This window comes from Pleurodeles waltl, chromosome 1_1 (genome assembly GCF_031143425.1).
Source record: "Pleurodeles waltl isolate 20211129_DDA chromosome 1_1, aPleWal1.hap1.20221129, whole genome shotgun sequence".
Lineage (NCBI taxonomy): Eukaryota > Metazoa > Chordata > Amphibia > Caudata > Salamandridae > Pleurodeles > Pleurodeles waltl.
Window position 1 is genome coordinate 669,496,466 of NC_090436.1, and position 21,019 is coordinate 669,517,484.

General features: G+C 44.5%; 1 long non-coding RNA gene across 2 annotated transcripts in view; it reads right to left on the reverse strand.

The window, feature by feature from the left end:
* Positions 1–489: 489 nt before the first annotated feature.
* Positions 490–21,019, reverse strand: part of LOC138283956 (uncharacterized) — a 55,476-nt gene continuing 34,946 nt past the window's right edge. For both annotated transcript variants that reach the window (XR_011201331.1, XR_011201335.1), the window contains exon 4: positions 490–691. This is a non-coding gene — a long non-coding RNA (uncharacterized lncRNA). The remainder of the gene's footprint in view (positions 692–21,019) is intronic.

Below are 21,019 nucleotides of genomic sequence, written 5' to 3' on the forward strand. Positions count from 1 at the left end.
GTTTGCTTGAGCTCCCATCTTACAATAGCCAGATGCCTCTAGATGTTATATTGTTGAAACAGATGCCTCAGAACTAGCTATGGGAGCTGTGTTAATCCAATCAGGTCATGACAAAGAAGAACATTCCATCACCTTCTTAAAAATTGAGTGACTATTTGCACTGATCACCGAAACCCTTCAAGTACTTCAACAGGCTGAATGCAGGAATAATGGGCAAGCTCGCTTGGCATTTTTCTTTCAACAATTTCATTTTTTCCTTACATATATTCCTGGCTCTGAAAACCTAGTTGCAGAATCTCTCTTCAGAAAGCTATCCTGAATCTGAGGACTTCCAAATAATTCAGAAGATTATTGTTCCTCAGACATTCATTTCCGCTGCAACATCCAGATTTCTTGATTCAGTCCATCAAGAAATCAAACAGTTCAACTTACTCAAACTAAATCAAATGTTTCCTTTTTTTCAAATAAAAAATACAACTAATGGTCTGATTTTAGTTAAAAATAGAATGTTTATTCTTACAAAACATTCTCAGATATATGTACTACAATTATGCCATGATGCACGAATTCCTGGACACAGATGTCAAGGACTTCCTTAAGATCTAATCAGGATGAACTCCAGATGGAGGCCTTCTTTTCACCAAAACGTCATAAGGTTTATCATGTCCTGCAACTCTTGCACCCAAAATATCTGAAACACAAAGAACAATAGGATTAATATTATCCCCTGAAATTCCTTTAAAAAATTGGAAGATGCTATCTACTGACTTCATAGTTGAGTTGCTGCTGTCTGAAAACTATAGCTATCACAGTTACTGTAAATTCATATACTAAAATGACTTACTTTACTGCTCTACCTAAATTATAAAAAGCGTAGAAATGGCATAAAGAAATTATTCTGACATATTTCAAGTTCATGGCGTGCCATTGAACATTATTTCTGTTTGTGGCCCTCAGGATGTCTCTAAATTCTGAAAGTCTTTATGTTATAAACGAGGTATTCAAAGAGCCTTAATTTCCAGCTTCCTCCCTCAATCAAGTGGGCAGTCCAGAATATTGAATAAGACTCTTGAAGAGTTTTTAAGATACAACATTTACCCCCACCCAAAACCATTGAAAACCACTCTTACTTGCAGCAGAATTATCTTGCCAAAAATTATATTCATACTTCTACTAGATATTCTTCTTTTTTTGCCTTAACAGCATTCCATTTCCAGACCCCTTAAAAACTGAGAATCCTCTACCTGCAGTCCAAAATACATTGGAGAAAATAAAGCAAGTTCGAAAGTACTTACTTCAGAGTTTACAAATGGCTAAATCCAGGCAAAAGCTAAAGGGCAATTGGTATAGATGACCAGCTACTATTTATAGGATAGGTGCCAAAATTTGTTTTGTTCCCCATTTCTAGAAGATCATAATGGACTACACCTCTCTCAATTTTTTTTTTGCGTGAGCATAGCACTGAAACTGTGTTGCTAAATTTAATGGGACATCTGAGGCAGGAGTTGGATAGAGGAGGAACTGCTGCTCTGATTCTCTTGGATGTAAGTGCCTCCTCCAGCACTGTCTCACTTCAAATGTTCCTTAAGAGATTTGCCGCAGCTGAGGTTCAATAATTAGTTCTATCCTGGTTTCAGTCATTTTAGGAAGGACACTGATTTCAGGTAATTGCTAAATGTTTTGAATCAGTAATTAACAATCAGCCCCATGGAATTACACCAGACTCCTCCTTGAACCCAACTTTGTTCACTATATATGTGACCAATGGCAAATTAGATGGAAAAGTATCACATTTCCCTCCATTTTTATGCGGGTAACACACAAATGCTAATTTCTCTCTCCGTAATAGATAAAAGTAGCTTTTCCAGTATGGCTCCCTTAGTCTTAGTTAAATAGAAGACTGGATGCACCTTAACTGACTGAAATTAAATGGCAGTAAAATGGATGTGCTTATTCTAGGCAACCAACCCAAGTTGTGGGGTCCTCATTGTTTGCCAGATGTCCTGGGCACTTTTCCTACTCCTAGTCAGTCGATCAAAGATTTAAGGTTCTGGCATCATGATAGACTTACCATGTATGTTTTGGATTGCTTAGATGTTTGAGAAAAATCCTGTGGTATTTACCTTTTGACATGCAAAAGACTGTACAGACTCTAGTAATCTCTAGGTTGGGTTATGGCAATGTGCTATACTTGAGTGTCACACAGTCCCAGCTAAAGCGGCTGCAGGTTGTTCAGAATGCCGCAGCTTGCATATTATGCCACACTACTCACTATGGGTCAGTTTCCAAAAAATGTTTGCCATTTGCCCTGGCTTCCCATATCTCAGTCCACAAATCCATAGGAATCAATGGTTGTATTTTTTTTTTTTAGCACAAAGTACGTCAAAAACAAAGACAATGCAGGCCGCAGGGGAGGTGCTGAAAAGCAAGTAATGGCAAGAAATGTTAAGGGAAAGAAAGCGCTCCCAACATTCCCCTCTCAGTAGTAAAAGAAAATAACCAATTGGAGGTACGGTGCTCCCGGCCTAAGAGGATCCTCCCCTTCCTCCAATATCGTATCTCAAATGATACAACACAAATTATTACAAAGACCAAGGCACTCGTAAAATAATTAACAGTTCTAAAGTCAGTAATTCATAATTCTAGAAGTAATCACTCAATGATCCAATTCAAATGAGACATGCTAGTGAACAAAATTCCAAAAGAGTCCATTAAGTGAAGAGTTCATCTTTAATATGTCACAGACCAGCCAACACGTGTTTCGTCATGGGAGTGAATACTCCCCGTGACTTTTTCAAGGCTGCAAAGAATATCAGAAAACAGAATATGTACACATATTCTACAGACATAAATCAATATATACATAAAGCAAGACTCACACACAATTTAGTGTCTACAAAATACAACAAGAAAGAGAACCCATAATTACAAATTCCCCACATTACGATACAAACTGAAATCTGGTTGTGCAGCTAAAAGTAATGATACAATATTAGAGTGAACCCAAATTTCGGTACCATCTGGTTTGGTATGATAGGTATTCCTTACACACAATATGGTTTCTATTCTCCACTCTCCTTACGGTTTGTGCCTTATTTCCTCCCTTTATTTCCAAACCAGATGGTACCAAACTTTGGGTTCACTCTAATATTGTATCATTACTTTTAGCTGCACAACCAGATTTCAGTTTGTATCGTAATGTGGGGAATTTATAATTATGGGTTCTCTTTCTTGTTGTATTTTGTAGACACTAAATTGTGTGTGAGTCTTGCTTTATGTATATATTGATTTATGTCTGTAGAATATGTGTACATATTCTGTTTTCTGATATTCTTTGCAGCCTTGAAAATGTCACGGGGAGTATTCACTCCCATGACGAAACACGTGTTGGCTGGTCTGTGACATATTAAAGATGAACTCTTCACTTAATGGACTCTTTTGGAATTTTGTTCACTAGCATGTCTCATTTGAATTGGATCATTGAGTGATTACTTCTAGAATTATGAATTACTGACTTTAGAACTGCTAAAAAGCAAGTAAGTTTCTTACCGTGCAGGGGAGGTGATGCATCAATTCTTTCCTCACAGGAGAGGTGATGTGTTGGTTCCTTACAGGCGGGGGGTGGGGTATCAATTCATTCCTCTCAGGAAAGGTGATGCGTTGAATTCCAGACATGCAGCCTCGGTTCCTTACTGCAGTGCGGGGTCGATGAGGAATTGACAACCTGGGGACAATGCATGGCAAATCCAGGCACGCTGTGTTGAGGGAGTCGTGGGGAAACTGGTGCTGTGTCGATTCTGCAGCCGCAAGACAGGTGCTGCATTGATTCTCTAGCCGCAGGACAGACGCTGCATTGATTTTTCTGCACGGCAGGTCGGTGTGTGAATTTTCTCCTTCAGGTCACACCTTACACTTCCAAGGACCCAAGGACTAGTGATGGCACCACTTGGCAAGTCAGGACCCTCAACAGAAGAGCTCAGACACTGGCAGATTAGGGGGGGTCATTTTGATTTTGGTGGGATGCCTCACCGCCAACCGTGCCAGCGGTCAATGGAAGACCGCCAGTGGCGGCAGCCGACATCCCGACAAATAATGTTGTGTGGAGCCTCACCAACATTTATGGCGGTGAGGGAAGCCATGTGCCATGCTGGTGGTCGGTGGCGGGGTTGGATGCTGCTCCACCCTCACCGCCACGTCAGTCCAGGAACCGCCACGCCTATAATGATGCATTTATAGGTGTGGCGGTGTATGGAGAGACGGCGATGGTGGTGGAGCAGCATCCAGGGAGCCCGTTCCCTCCCAGAGCGGCGCAACGGAAGAGGTAAGTGCTGTCTGAGAGGAAAGGGGAGGGGAGTGTGTGTGTGAGTGTGCGAGTGCATGGGGGTGTGCGTCAGTGTATGTGTGGGGGGATGTGTGCCTGAGTGTATGTATGCGTGTGTGCATGTAGGTGAATGGGTGCATGAGGATGCGGGGGTTTGTGTTTGGGGGTGGGGGATAGTGAGGGTCGAGCTGGGGGGCCTACATGGGGCTTCGGGGTGGGTGGTTGGGAGTTGGTTTTCAGGGTTCAGGGGGTAGGGCATGGGTGTATTGGCAAGGGGGGCTGGCGTGTCACAGACAGGTGACAGGAGTGAGTATTACTGTCACCTGTATACTTTCCACCAAGGATCACCTTATGGTGTGTCTCGCCAGGAAATCCTTGGTGGAAATTGGATCATAATCCCACTGCCAGTCCGTCCTCCAACGCCTGGTCTAATGTGCCTACATTGGGCCCGGTGGTCTGGCAGTGGGTGGGTGTTTGAAGACAGTTCACTACTATATTCAGAATATGATGGTCTGGATCACCATGCCGTTGCTGGTAATCACCGCCAACCCCGGCATGGAGGTCCAGAACGCCATGTTCATAATGACTGCCTAAGTCTCTGATGTCTGTGAGATTTCTTAACAGGTGGCAAGCTCAGTTCAAGCCCTTGGAGAACCATGGAAAGCAGGATGTAGAAAGCAAAATGCAGTCATTTCATTCCTAAGACAAAGGCAGCAAGCAGCAGGCCAGCACAACAAAGCAACAGGCAGAGTGGCAGACATCCAGCTCTTCTGACAGAATGTCCTCTGTCCAGAAGTGTTCTACCTATGTGGGGTCAAAGGTCCAATACTTATACCTGTTTCTTTTTTTGCAGTAGGCAAACTTCAAAGAAAAGTCTTTGTAGTGCAAAAGACCCTGCATTTCCTGCCCTTACCCCAGACACACTCCATGGGTTTGGAGACTGTTTTGTATGTTATGGGCATGGCCCTATTCAAGTGGAAGTGTCAGCTCCTCCCACCACACTAGCGCAGGGAGACCCATCAGGATAAGCAGGGCATTATTGAGCTCCCTTTGTGTGACTGTCTAGAGTGAATACACAAACAGCCCAACTGCTATCCTTACCCAGATGGGTATTCCACAGACATGCAGAGGCACAGAGTGGTTAAACAAGAAAATGACCACTTTCGAAAAGTGTCATTTTCAAGCTTACAAATTAAAAACCAACTTCACCAAAAGATGTATTTTCAAATTGTGAGTTCAGAGATCCCAAGCTACATATCTCTATCTGAAAAATTACACTTCAAAGATATTTCAAGGCAATCCCCATGTTACCCTATGGGAGAGATAGTCCTTGGAATAATGAAAACCAAATGTAGCAGTATTTTACTATCGGGACATGTAAAACAATACCAGTACATGTCCTACATTTTAAATACACTACACCCTGCCAATGGGGCTGCCTTGTGCCTAACTTTCAGGTGACTTACATGTACTAAAAAGGGGGTTAGGACCTAGAAAGTGGGTGCACTTGCCAGGTCCAAATGCCAGTTCAGAATTGGACACACAGACACTGCAGTGGCAGGTCTGAGACATGTTTGCAGGGCTATTCAATCAGTAGGCACAAAGGGTGGCAACACAGGTGACACAATCAGTGCTGCAGGTCCAATAGTAGAATTTGATTTACAGGCCCTGGTCACACATGGTGCACTATACTAGTGACTTACAAGTAAATCAAATATGCCAACCATGAATAAACCAATCACCAATACCATTTAGAGAGCACTGGTAAAGTGCCCAGTGTCCATACTATAGCTAGCAAAAACAAAATGCAGTCACACAGTCAAAAACAGGAGATCAGAGGCAAAACGTTTGGTGATAACCATGCAAAAAGGGCCATTGTCAACATTCCCTTTGAGGTCTGTGTACCCGTTCTGTCTGAAGGAGCACTAGAAATGTGTATCACAGGCTAGACACACAGGTGTCCTTTAAGTGGCCATGAGTAGAACATGAAACCTAAGGAGTGCAGGCAGGTGGAGTAGTATGCCTTGAGAGACTCAAGTGCTGCTACTGAAAGATATCAGGATAATGGGAAAATTACATATAAGTGAACTCATGCTGTCAGTCCCAAAACTCCCATACTATACATACATGAGAGAGTAGGACTGATAGGAGAACAGCAGGCTCCACTGATGCCACCACCTTAAATCTAGAGGCATCTCACCAGGGTCACTAAAAGAGTACCACAGCAGAGTTTTGCTCAGACAATAGGAACTCCTGTAGCTGGTGTCTTTGGGAAGGTGGTCTGGGGTTTGTCGTAGTTTGGACTCTTGCTCTAGGCAAGACTGCTGGTTAAAGGATAACAGTACTTTTGTTTGTAGGCGACTACGTCTTTCCTACAACAAGTCGCAAGTCGCAACTGTTGTCCCAACCTTACTGGCTCACTAGCAGCACCTCACCAGAAACCTAATATTAAGAGATGATTTGTGGTAGCCTTTACGCATGGACTCGAGAGTAAGACATCTCAGGAAATGTCATGGTTAAACAGAGATTACCCCTTTCTCACAGATGTAACATGTCTCATACAAACGCAGGCAATGACAAAAATGCAGTAAAGTTTCAATAGTTTTTATTCAACAAACTGCAATTTGCGATAAGTTGCATGGGCTGCAATGATTAGTATAATGAACAATGCAAGTAACAGAATTGTGAAGACGAGAGTCATTATTACAAAGACCCCCACCATCTTGCAATGCATAAAAAAGTCATATGGGATGTAATATGCCCTAATACCCTAATGTGAAAGGCCTAACCTCCTACCTAAAGGAGAGCTGGGTTTGTTAAACCTAATCTGCTAATGCCATGTCCATGAAAGGAGCCCCCAACCCTCGTTACCTTGGAATGAGTTCTCTATCTCAGACTCCATAGGGACACAAACACTGGGCGTGCTTTCCCGGTGGAAACAGGAGGAGGGGCAGGCCAAGGAGGCCTCTTACATTTAAACTCTCACCCTTCCCGCTTCGCGGGCGGCGCGCTTTCACGGCGGACACAGGAGGAGGGGCAGGCCAAGGAGGCCCCTTACATTTAAACTCTTGCGCTTCCCGCTTTGTGGGCGGCGCGCTTTGTGCTTTCACGGAGGATACAGGAGGAGGGGCAGGCCAAGGATGCCCCTTACATTTAAACTCTTGCTTCGCGGGATGCGCCCGGGCCAAGCACGGGCCAAGGGCGGGCCCATCCTTCACCCGTCATCGCAAGGAGGAGGCTGGGCTGGGCCACCCCTCTGACATCTTATCACAATTGTTCTACATTCAATTAATTGCTGTTTGAAGGTACTCTTTTTAACTCTTCTACTAACCTTATTAAGGTTACTGCTTTTTTATAATTGCTTTACGTTTAACTTTTACTGGCAAAGCCCGCAATAGATATCCTTGTGTTAGTGGCAGTATGGGGTGGGACCAAGCCACAAAGAGCTGTTTCAGCGCTCCACCCGCATAGGAAAGCGCTGGTGGCTGTCAGTGGTGGTTGGGGGTGGCCCAAGCCCCTACAATCTTGATTCTGTGCCTGTACATTTGGGAAACAATTGTTCCGCTGTGATAATTGGGTGCTGGTAAAGCCCTATAACTTTGATAGTGTGTATTTCCGTGTTCCTTTAAAAATTGTGGATCTCATTTATTGCAGCCAGGATGGGGAAAAGGAAAGCTAGTGGCAATCCCTCCGGGCAGGGGGGGGTCAAGAAAATATCTCACCATGCCGCCGAAAATTGCACTCTATCACAAATCGATGACCTAATAGAAGAAGTCGAGAGTATGTTAGCCACCAAATCGTCCAAGGGAAGACCTGATGCTGCGACTAATGACATAAAATCCTTTTTCACTCCTGTGACCCAGGGGAACAACGAGATCTTGTTTCTGCCGCAAAGGGGCCTCAATTAGAGAATATTACACCAGACACTCTGGCTAACCATACAGGGAGCCCAACATTGTGTGCGTCCAACCAGTTGATTAGTGTATCTCCCCATATAAACTGTTCTAGCCGGTTCCTACCGCTGGCTTCGTTGGTAACCCCCAGTCTGAAGTAAGGGACATTAAGGGAAGTTGAGGAGTCTTTAATAAACCCAGCCATCCAGATGGAACGGCCCCTAGAGGCTCAGCTAGTACATATAAGATCTAAAATAATGAGTCTAAAAGAGTACCTCACTTTCCTTAATCACAGGGTCCATGCGAAGCTTGACGGTCTAACAGCCGTGATTGGGGACATAAGAAAATCTTCTTTTAAACCTAAGTTTAACTCCTAATCCACACAAACTCAGCAAACTGTTAGCCCTAAGAAGGGAATGTATAGGGGAATGAACGCAGGAGTGGCATTATTACCTTGTCAACGGAAAGTGCGCGAAGCACCTGCTTCAAACAATTATGATACTAAACCGACCAGAGGGGACAATCAAGCGAAGTTTAGTGTTAAGCCTCTAACCAATGTTAACAAAGCCTCCCAGTCAAGAACTCAGTCTAGCCAGTTGACGTATGATCAGTGTGATGTCTATTTGATGAACATCCCCAAGCTGAGACATGGAATAAGGGAATCAGAGGATTCACTGGAGAACACTATCCTCACTGGATAAGGAATGTAAAAAAATGTAGGTCCATCATACGGGACGATATAATAACTGCCCAGAGATTTACAAGTGACACCTCAGATACGGACCCTCATAGGGCTGCAGTTGAACAGCCAGAGTTTAGCAAAGGGTCTTTTAGCTCTTGAGTTAAGATCGAGACCAGACACCACGTCTTGTGTATACCTTGTTCAGTCGATCCCTCCCTCAATGGCTAATTTGTTCTTTGGAGGTAGTCCCATTACTAGTCCTTCCCCCAACATGTGCCCCATAAAATGGGAACGCAGGAGCAGCTCAACCTCAAATGTAGATTGAAGTAAAGCCCCAGCAGTGGAGGTAGAGAAGGAAAACACCCCAGGTATAAAGCCTTTGGAACCACGTAACTTAAGTACCCTTCCGTTGGTTACAGCAGGAGCAGAGACAGGAGTATGTTGTAATGTGCGTGCAGAAGGGAGACATAGTGCAATAACACCTCGCACAGGCAAGCGTATAGCAAGATTGCCCAACACTGGGGATAGTAATGAACCTTCAATTAACTTTTTATCCTGGAATGTGGCGGGTGTGACATCTAAGACAACCAATCCAGAGTGGTGTAGCTTTATGGACCAACATCACATTATTTTCCTACAGGAAACATGGGCCACTTCCAAAAGGTATAGTGCAGGATATTGGTCTTTCCAGAAGGCTGCACTTCCATCTCCATCTGGTAGAGCATCTGGGGGTTTAATAATCTGGCTCAAGCATGATTTATTTCCCAAGGTAAAGGAGTTGCCCTCTCCCCCTAGGAACATACTAGCCGTGTAGGTAGCATTTAGTGGCCTAAGGGGACTAGTACGTATAGTACTTGTAAACATATACATAAGACCTGGCCCACAAAAGTCACAAATCGTTCAGATAAAAACGCTTACAGATTTCTTAAACCACCTACCCGGGGGTCAAGGCATACTCGTTGCAGGAGATTTCAATATGCAGTTGAACTGTGAGGATGATTCTCATTACAAAATAATCCAGCTTATACACCCATGGGATAGATCGGGTCCAGTCCAGGTTGCTTTAAAGCCTTCAGGGGGAGTTTTAGATCTAGTGGAGGATCTGATAAAATCAATGGGGCTTAGAATAGTCAACGGGAACATGAAATCAGACACTCCTGCGTTGCCTACATTTAGGAAAGGCCTATACAAGAGTCGCCTAGACTATGTTCTAGTAAGTGATTTCCTTTGGAATTCCCTTATTGACATGGTAGTTCTTCCGCGTGACGATAGTGATCATCAAGCTCTCAGTATACTTTTTTCAATCTCCCCATTTAAATGTAGTCTTGTCTCCAAGTAGGTGAAGGGTAGTAACCTAGCTGCGACATATGATCACAAAAATGTAAGGTGGGAAATGGTGGTAGATGATGTACATTTTCAGGTAGCACTATATAAAGTGGTGACATCAATGCTTTCCCCCCTGAAGCATATTGCCTTCATACGGTTGACATAATTAAACTGCACAACACTATGGTCAACCAGCTAAGACCCTTTTTCCAGGTAACAAGGAGGCGGGCTGAAACCAGGGTAAGAACCCTGAGGTGGTTTATCAGCTCCTGCCGACTGGCCAAGGTACGGCTTTTGGAAGCATTGAAGGCAGGGAGTCACTGTATGATAAGAGCCTCCAGGCTTGCATCCAAAATTGAGCTGAAAAATGCAAAAAAAGAGTGGGAATCTAAACATTGGAAGGCCATGGTAGATGCTTTACAAGTAAAGGACATAAAACTGTTCTGGAAATTAGTGGCAGATAAAGGATATTCTGACAAAGCAAAGACTTACCCAGTAATTCAGCCAGCACTCTGGGTGTCTAATTTCGGCGCTGTGTACAGTGTGGCTCAAATTAGTAGCTTTACTGCCTTGCCACCTTTTGAGGGGCCCCCTCGTTGACTTACCTCCGGGTTAGCCACTGCATTTAAATTCGAACTGACCCCTTTCTCTTTAAAAGAAACAACCCTGGCACTCCATACATTACATAAAGGGAAGGCCCCAGGGCTGGATGGTATCCCCGGTGATTTGTATTTGTCCCAACCCAGAACCTGGTCTCTATATTTAAACACACTTAGTAATGAGATTCTGAGAGGCGGGGGGTCCCTTCCATATGGCAAGGAGCAATTATAATCCCCGTTTTTAAAAAGGGCTCAATGGAATTTCCTTACAACTATAGGCCAATAAGTTTAATCGATATAAGCCAAAAAGTTTTTTGTAAGCAAATCTTGGCCAGATTGCAGGTGTGGATAGTGGACTCATATATTCTCTCTGACCTCCAGGCAGGGTTTAGGAAGGGCGTGAGCACAATCGATCAGGCATTTAGGTTTAATCTTCTTTGTTGGAAACACCTGTCATTAACCAAGGGCCATTTATATGTGGCCTTCATTGACCTAAAAGCAGCATTTGATATGGTCCCCAGGGATCTATTGTGGAACGTCCTTGAGACCTACAAACTTGATAGAGAGATGTTAAAATTGATCAGGTGTCTCCATGAGGGCACTCGTGCCCAGGTACGCTGGTCCCATGGTGGCGACTTGACAGAAGCCATACCTATTGACAGGGGGGCTAGACAGGGGTGTGTTCTGGCCCCACGCTGTTCAATCTTTATATCAATGGTGCGGTTGACTAGCTGATGCACTGCAATCACGATGCCCCAAAGATAGCAGGAAGCTCTGTTCCTATTTTAATGTTTGCAGATGACACCTTATTGATCTCACAAACCCCAATGGGCCTTCAAAACAAACTAGATGCCTTTTCTAAATTTTGCATCAAGAGGGGCCTAGAGATAAATTCTCCTAAGACTAAATTTATGGTTTTTAATCCTCATAAGTCCTTTAAGGGGAAAATGACTTTGGTAGGCCAACCGATAGAGAGAGTCAGTCAGTTTGATTATTTGGGGATCAGGATATTGGACGACCAACGGTGGACGGCAAAGATAGAGAAGAGTGTGACCACTCTTCTGCAGAGGTCACCGCCATAGCGAGAAAAATTGCTAACTCCACGGAGGGAGAGATTTCCCCCGCCATCACGGTATATAAGGCAGCGGCTGTGGCTGCCACAATTTACGGGGCAGAATTATGGGGGCATAGCAACTCTAGTTGTCTGACGACGGTGGAAAATCGCTTTATGCATAATTTTCTACGTCTACCGAGAAGTACTCCACTCTTACCCCTTAGATTTGATCTAACCCTAAATGAGATCCACAGCGAGGCTGCCCTAAGACCCCTCATGTATTGGGTCCACCTTTGGACATCCGAATACCTGTCCCCCTATCAGACAGCAGTTGCCGAGATTCTAGCGGATCGTGATGTGCTAAAAATTCCCTGGTTTAAACATATTAGAGACACGTGCCAACTCATCAAAGTGGATGAGGTGTGGAGAGACCCCTACAACCTAACAAAGGAAGCAAAAGCACGAATAAGGCGGTGTTACTGGGAGTATATTTTGATCCAACTTTGGTCCAAAAAGGACCCTGGTAGTAGGACATTACTGTTTTTGGACCACAAATGCAGCCCCAAGTTTGAAGCTTATATGGACAATATAAATCCCCCCTATGTTAAAACCCTTTTTATTAAATTTAGGTTAGTAACATTGCCTCTTAACACATTTACTGCAAGATGGTGCAAGGAGGTCTATAAACCGAGTTTCTGCCACTTCTGTCACGAGCAACCAGAGACAGTGGCCCATTTTATGTTTTTTTGTCCTAGATATTCGGTGCCCAGAAAGAAGTGGATAATACCTTTATGCAGACTAATGGGGATAAGGGAGTATAACACATCCTTGCGAATTCTTGCAAGCGACACAAGTGACAAGGTGGTCTTTGCCGTTGTTAGGTACCTACAAAACGTGTGGGCCATAAGAACCAGAGAAAACATTTTTGACCGATTGGATTAGCCATAATCATCCTAGGTCACAACCGATCATCGTGACCATGGAATCACAAAGATTTGCCTGTTAAAAAAAAAAGGAATTTTGATATTAAGTTTGTATTATTGTTACAATTATGTGTATTAACAGCCCATTTTAGCTTAGACTATTTTAAGAAGAAACAGATTACTATATGGAACCTAGTCTAGCCTGGCCCTCAGGAATTTACAACTTAGATAGTTGCTTTGAACTATTTTAAGAATTGAGTTTTAATATTTTTACCTAGTAGAATACTGGCTTCCTTTTAATGTTTCACATGGAGTTTGTATTTTTTCACTAATTTATAACTGTATTCTATGGTCATTGTTGTTGGTTACTGAACACTTTTATGGCTTTCAGCCGAAATAAAGTTATTTACTGATTGACTGGGTCAGCGTCAAGATGACTGCAGCATCGATATCAGTGATGGTGGCGATGCCCTCTGCTCGGAATCCCTCTGATTTTCTGTCTAAAGTGAAATATATTTATACAGATCTTAAAGGACCCCTGACGTAGGTGTGTTCCCAAACAATAGATAACAGACATGTTTGGGACGGCAATTAATATAAACAACCCCTCAAAAGTATAGAAAGGGAAAATCCCTAAGTGTGAACACCTACTGTTTGTTTGTCTTTGGTGCTTGTTCTTGACGCCTTAGCGTGGTGACACTGATAATGTAACTCATAACAAGGGGCCTAACTCTAAACAAGGCAGCCATCTTAGAAGAAATAAATAATTAAATGTGCTAAGACAGAGCAAGCTAAGTAGGTTAAAGGTCACTAGGTGACGGGGGCACGAGTCTGCAAGCCAAATGCTAAGCTAACTCCTGTTATCCCATTAAAAAGAAGTAGGATTCACTACACCCTCCCCATTGCCGTAACAGGTATGATGAAAGTATAGGAACCCAAACGCTAAAATTGCTCTGGACTAAAAGCTAAAAGCATAAAAAGCAGCTAAAAAATCTTTAAAATGTGTTAAAAAGATAATAAAATCAATGTCATTAAAACACATACAGAGATGTAAATGTCAACCATGACAAGCACAGCATGCCAAAGCAAGTGAAATTTAAGTGCACAATTTTTATACGGGAATGGAAAATCAAATGATCAAATTATCTGTTGTATGCATGATCTTGAAGAGTGTCATCGAAGTCACCAACCAAGGACCTCAAAAATGATTCAACATCATCTGATGTAAAATCGAATTCAGAGCGGACAAACGGATCCAAAGAGCAGTAGTGAGCAGTAGTCCCTGGTGCAACGTTATCCGTTGTGGTGCCCTCATCCGTGGTAGATCTCAAAACGGAAGGCTCATAGGTGGCCTTGCGGAGCAACCTCAGTGTCAAGGGGCATGACCGTGTATGAACCCTCATCGGGGACATCAGCAGTGCGTGGTCCACAGGAGATGTCGGTGCAACAGCAAGACAGACCATAGGCAGATGTTCAAAGAGACACCATATGCAGCGGAAGACTGGTTGTACGCACCAGAGAAGGGGCCGGAATGACAACAACCAGTCAAGCTCCAACTCCACCAGCAAGGGTGCACTGAAGATCCGAACCATGCGCTCACGGCACAGTGGAGTTGGTGGGAGCGGCTCCATTGCTCTGCGTTGCTGTGAAGAAACAACCACTGCGAATCAGAATAAATAGCAGTAGTAGTCCGCCAATCAAAGCCAAAATGATTGGAAAGCCACCAAACACACTTGAAAAGAGTGAGTGGATAGCTGACGGGATGACTCCGAAGACAGTCTGGAAGATGGATAGGAAACCAGACCCGACAGCCTTAAAGAAGTGAACAGTCCCAGTAGTGCTTGAAGCATTGAATATTCTGGACACCAGCTCTCCAAAGTGCTTGGGGAAGTTGGTATTTAATAGGGATTATATCTCGGCTGATGTTCTCGCAATCTGGAGAGCATACGTCTCCTTTGCTGATGTCAAGGCAACCTGTTTTTGAAACAATAGCACCTTTAGCCTGCTTAGCTTGTCATAGTTCACATTAATAGTATCTATGTGGGGCCACATGTCAGATACTTTTATCCCTCGTGTGGGGGGAAATAAAACATGTTCACAACACGTAACGACCTTCGAGACCGAGATTGCGTAGGCAATTCCTGGTCGCATGCCGCAACAACTTTGATCGTTCAGTACCACATAACTTCCATTGGAAAGTACATGAAATACCAGGTGAATCAAAGGGACGGGGAGTAACCCTCAACAAGCAGGCCAAATTTGCAACCCCGCATTGCAAAGACCGTGAAGAGACACCTGCTTACATATCATCGAATGACGAACAGCAGTCTCACATTCGCTTCCACTAAGAAAGACCTCTGTTGCACCGTTCAGACATCTGTAGTCAAAAGGCAACTCCCACTCTTCCTTAATATAGCTATCTCCTAGTTGCTCGCACCGTCCTACTGCAAGATGTTTCAGGCAGTTCGAGAAAGGAAAGGTCGAAATTGGCAAATTAATTATGCCATGTAAGAGCCAGATAGTTGAAGGACTCTCTGCTACCGTGAAGGGCAACTTATCTAACTTTTCTACGTGAAGCATGGTGAAACTAGCCTCCCTTTTAGCCATTGTCGGTTGTTCCTTGGAAAAATTAAAAGCAGTGAAGAAGTCACTCCCGTTAATATACTTCCATGGAATGCTGCCACTTTTCAGTGTCTGTAATGTCCAACCCAGCTGCATGATGGAACATAGCTGTGTTTGCCCGTGATATAACTGGGAAAGGTCTGTCTGAGTGATATCAATAGCAGACGACACTATATTTGACAGTGAATAAATCCTGTTGGACAGTGTATTCATGCCGTTATCGACAACAGCTAATGGTTTTTCTAATTTTTCTCTATCCAGTTTCCAGATTTCATTGTACATAGCATATATAAACCTTTTTGAGTGCTGTTTCCTAGGACGCAGCAGAAAATCTTGCAGGTCTCTATCTTCAGAAAGAGTGTTCAGATGTTGTTTAACTGCAGCTAACGTGTTGATCTGTACCCATTGCTGGCACAGCTTACCCACACTGTATGTCGTAACTATACCTGTATGTTTACCCGATATAAAGTGAGGGTCTGGCCTGTTAATTGAAAAACCCCCGGAAGAGTTCAAAAAACGCGCTTGACACTCATTCGTGTTGGTGGGCCATATTAACCACCCACCGGGACTGGAAAGTGAAGAATTATAAGTACCAGCCTTAACCATTGCATCTAGCTTGTCCTCGGTGATATTGAAGAAGTATTGCCAATCTTTAAACTTTGCCGGGGTGGGGATACTGGGCGTGTTCAAGTCTTTAATTTTTGCTAACCCCAGACAAGATGTCTGCTGAATTGTGTCATTTAAGAAAATAATTTGTACAGGAATCAGGCATGCTCGGAATAAAGACTCCCTACCCTGTATCTGCCAATCTCATGTTCTCCATACACTTTTCAAATCATCAGTGCTCTTCCAGTATTCGTAACCTTCAACTGTGAGCCGGGAAACAAAAGGATCTGAATAAATCAGTTTGGTATCAGTTAGCAAAATTTTCCTAATTTGTGCCTGTGGTATCTTAAAATAATACGACTCTGCTTTTTTTGTATCATGCCCAGAAAAGTATGTAAATTTGTCACTATAGTAGTTTCAGCTCCCCACTGGTGGTGTAGAACAGTGTTCCCACTGTGTGTAGTTTAATACTGGCCTGTATCTAGTGGCACGGTGTAGGTAGTAATGTCCCCAATTGTTATAACAGAACATATTCCCATAATTCATTGTATATTCAAATATATCATCACTTTCAAAAGCGGAATAGTCCTTCATCTCAGTTAGCATGGAATCAACTGTTTGGAAATCCCAATCATCAGAGACAACATCAGGTGTAATTACATCAGTCATCGAAATTTTGAACACATATGGTATTTGAATAATTTCAGTAGGCCCGTATATATCGAATGGAACTTTGTCCCATACAATCCCATCCGAAATCAGTATTGCTGTAATATTTACAGGGGACAAACCTCTCCGGACCTTATGTGAAGAATGATGTGGTGTTAAAACTTCATCAACAGGCTCCACAGAGGAGCGATCAGGAATATAATGACCATTTCTAAGTAACAGGAAAACAGTCAAAAAACCAATCCATAAAAATAAATGCAAAAAATGTCAAACAGAACCATAAGTAGTTCCATGGGTAACTCAAATAGTTCTTTTTAAGCCATTGATACAGCTTACTACTTTTTGAAACATTGTCAATCACAGTAGTGGATGAGTCTGAAGAAAAATCATCAATGTCAACGAAATAGCCAGAGACAGTCTCTGCAAACACGGGAGCCGGTGCACCATCCGTACCTTGGTCCACTTCACGTGGGGGCTCTTGATAGAGAGGGTTGTTAGTCTGTGATGTGTTTGTGTAAAAAACAGCTAGATCTTGAACCGGGGTGGTCACTGAAGTAGTGACTGGAACCAACAAAAGTTCATTTTCCACCCTCCCCATGGTCAAGGTGTCTGGAACAGCAGTTGACATTGTTGCATAGTCTGTAGTAGTGATGTTCATCCTACTATGTAGATGTATGTCCTGTTGGGTAGTAAGAGGGGTTCGGGAACCACCCAAGGGACCTCTTGGTCTACTGTGTAGGTCAACCACATGGTGAAGTTTGATGTCATCAATGGAGATGAATCTGTTCGTTTTAGAACCAGACAGTGCTGGTAAGATGACAGTCCTGGTACCTTTTATTCCCAAGACTGGTACAGGTGCTCTGTTTGATGGACCGAACTCCTTCTTCACTGCGATCTTCTCACAAACCAGATCCCCAACTTTAGGAATCCAGCCAGTCGAAGTTTTCGCTAAATCCCTTATTCCTAAGGTGGCAGCACTTGCAGATGATTTATCATCACGAAATTGCTGAAGCTCCTGTAAAACAGTGAGACGTTCATTTATGTCAAATGGGGTTTCTGCTGCCACAATACCAGGGGCATCAAGATCTGGGACATACATAGGTATCCCAAACAGAACCTCATATAGAGTGCGTCCCCCCAAGGACCGTCTCGGCAGATTATTCAGTGCTCTCTGGACCCCATATAGATGATGTAACCAACTGCGGCCTGAACCTAATACTCGAGCTGTTAAGGACTGCTTTAGATCACAATTCCGCCTCTCCACGACCGAATTTCCCTCGGGGTGGTATGGTTAGGAGTAATGGAGTTCAACACCCATCGTCCCCATGGTGTCCCTGAATGCTTTAGAGGCAAATGCAGGGCCCTGGTCCGAATGGAATGCTGCAACCGCATATGTACCGATAAAGACCATCAAGTCTTTTATAACAGTCCGGGCATCAGCCGACCACTGTGGCCATACCCACAGGAATCTAGAACAAGAGTCTACAGCGACTAAAATTTATTTGTATGCACCATCAGGCTGTAAGGGACCACGATGGTCCAGGTACACACACTGTAGTGGTTTGTTGGACACTAAGAGGGATGTCTGCGGCGGGGTTTGATATCAGAACCCTTAGGGCCAGATGTAGCAAACTTTTGCGAGTTGCAAATGGCCTGAATCGCAATTTGCGACCCCGCAAAATCGGAAATCGGATGCAAAAATCCCATTTCCGACTCGCAAAATGCGACGCGAGCCATTACCGACTCGCAAAAATAGCAACCCCATTTAGCGACCCGCTAATAGGAAGTCGCAATTTGCGAGACGCAAACCAAATGCAATAGCCACTCGCAAATTGCGACTAGTCGCAAAAAGCCCATTTTGCACTTCCAAATTACCACTAACTCAGAGCAGGTGGTAACCAGAACCAAAGTATAAAAGGAGACCCAGAAGGCATCTGGGTGACTCAAGATGGCGGAGATATATGTGATAGGAATGAGGAGGAGAACCCACGCCACCCAGCAGAGGAGGAGGAGCCAGAGACAGGAGAAGATATACAGAACCAGGCAGACACATTTCCAACAAACTGAGGAGGAGATTTATGATAAATATAGACTCAGCAGTGCAGCAATACTAGATTTAATAGATTTACTCAATCCACAGCTACAACGCCAGACTGTGTGCGGCTGTGCCATCCCTACGCATGTGCAAGTGCTATGCTCACTGCACCTCTTGGCCTCGGGTAGCTATCAGGGGGTCATTGCTGTGGCAGGTGGGGTATCCCAAAGTTCACTCTCACGGTTCTTTAGGGCATACCTAGATGCCTTACTCACACACATGTCCAGATACATATACCTACCCAGGAATGAGGCAGAAATCAACAGCACCAAGTTGGACTTCTACAGGATTGCCAACTTCCCCCATGTCATAGGGTGCGTAGACAGGACACATATACAAATATGCCCTCCTGCAAACCTGGAATATCTGTTCCGCAATAGGAAGTGTACCCACTCACTGAACATCCAGGTGGTATGTGACGCCCATTATGTTATCACTGACATGGTTGCCAAATTTCCAGGGATTACACATGAATGCTACATTTTCAGGCACAGTGGGATACACCAACGCCTAGAACGTGGGGAGTTTGGGGACGGATACCTCCTAGGTATAGCTGAATACACCTTGCAGACATACACACAGGTCAATGTGGAAACCATCTATGCCCAGCTAACATTGTACATTTTGTGCCAAACAGGTGACAGTGCATATGCACTACGACCATGGATACTTACCCCGTACTTAACACCCAGCAATGAGACAGAGAGGCGATACAAAACTGCACATAGGAGGACCAGAAATATCATAGAAAGGACCTTTGGACTGCTGAAGGCAAGATTCAGATGCCTCCACAGAAGTGGAGGTGACCTCCAGTATACCCCAATAACAGCTTTCAAGATCATTGGGGCATGCGCTATACTGCACAGCATTGCCACCACACGTGGGCTACCTCTCACCCCAGAAGACCCAGATTCGGAGGATGAAGAGCAAGAGCTACCACATCGCCATCATGGGGATCGAAGCATTGCAAATCAAGGCAGACCGAGACAGGACCACATTGCAAACCAATACTTTGGAAGGTACGTGCTAACTGTCACCACACTCACTAATGTCACACACAAGGAGTCCAGGTGTGAAGTGGAACTAACAAGTGATTTCATTTGTGCACCAAAAAAAAACTATATACATTGACAACAGTTCAGGGGCTGTAAAAGTCCACCTGGCATGAGGACACATTGACCTCATGTGCCTCTACCCCAGGACAGTGTGGAGCTCATATTCTACGCCGGCCTCGGCCAGCATGGCTAGTACCAGGTGTGTCAGCAGTGCCCTGCCTTGCGCTTGTCACTGCGCAACACCCTGGTGTCACTGGCTGAGACACTGCTAATGGTGGAGCCCTCATCGCTGTCCTGCGGCGTGTCAGCCGCACCCCTAACCACCTGCCGTGCCTCCATGATATCTACAGCGTGGCTGAGACGTCCCAGTCCACGTGCCACATCACTGGCAAAGTGGCCCATGTCTACTTGGAGGCTGACGGCGCGCCTTGAAAGGCCAGTAGTGTTCACAGCCAGCCTGACAATGGAGGCAGACATGCGGTCCAGCCAGTGCAGTAGCTGCCCGTCACGACGCCTTGCACCCTCTCTCTCAGTTATGAGTTCTGCCACAAGTTGTCTCATGGAGAGTGCAAGGTCACCGACATGTGTGTTCAGTTGTTGCAGCTCTGTGTGTACCAGCTGCATACCAATGCTTTGGTTTTGCTCCATGCGCCGCATTGCCCCTGATATTCTCCGTGTTTGCAGGTGCTGAACCCGTAGGAGTGCGGCCTCAGCAGGCGACATGGGGGCGTCCCCTGACTCTGCCTGCGGCTCTGGTGGTACATTTACACGTCGCCTGCGACGCAGTGGAGGCTCTGTGTCATCTACAGTGGCACTGTGGCTGGGACCAGGTGCTGGCTCGCACACCAATATGGCAACTGGTTCATCATGAGGGGACTGTGTGTTGGTGGTGCAGGTCTCTGTGGTGGCTGGTCCTGACTCGTCTGCAGGCTGGTGGCTGACCTGTGGCCCCTGGATGCTTTGGTTGCGGTGGTGTTGTGTGGGAGACCTGTGGGACATAGGGAATACACTGTCAGTATCTACCATGTGTTATCAACTTCCTAATAAACTGTTGCCTATCAACTGCCTACTTGACTACATTGCCCATAATGCACCATGCAGGTGGTTGCTACTCTGAAATGGAGCTATTTTGGTTGTGCATGCTACTGTGTACAAGGTGGGTGGGGGTATGGCA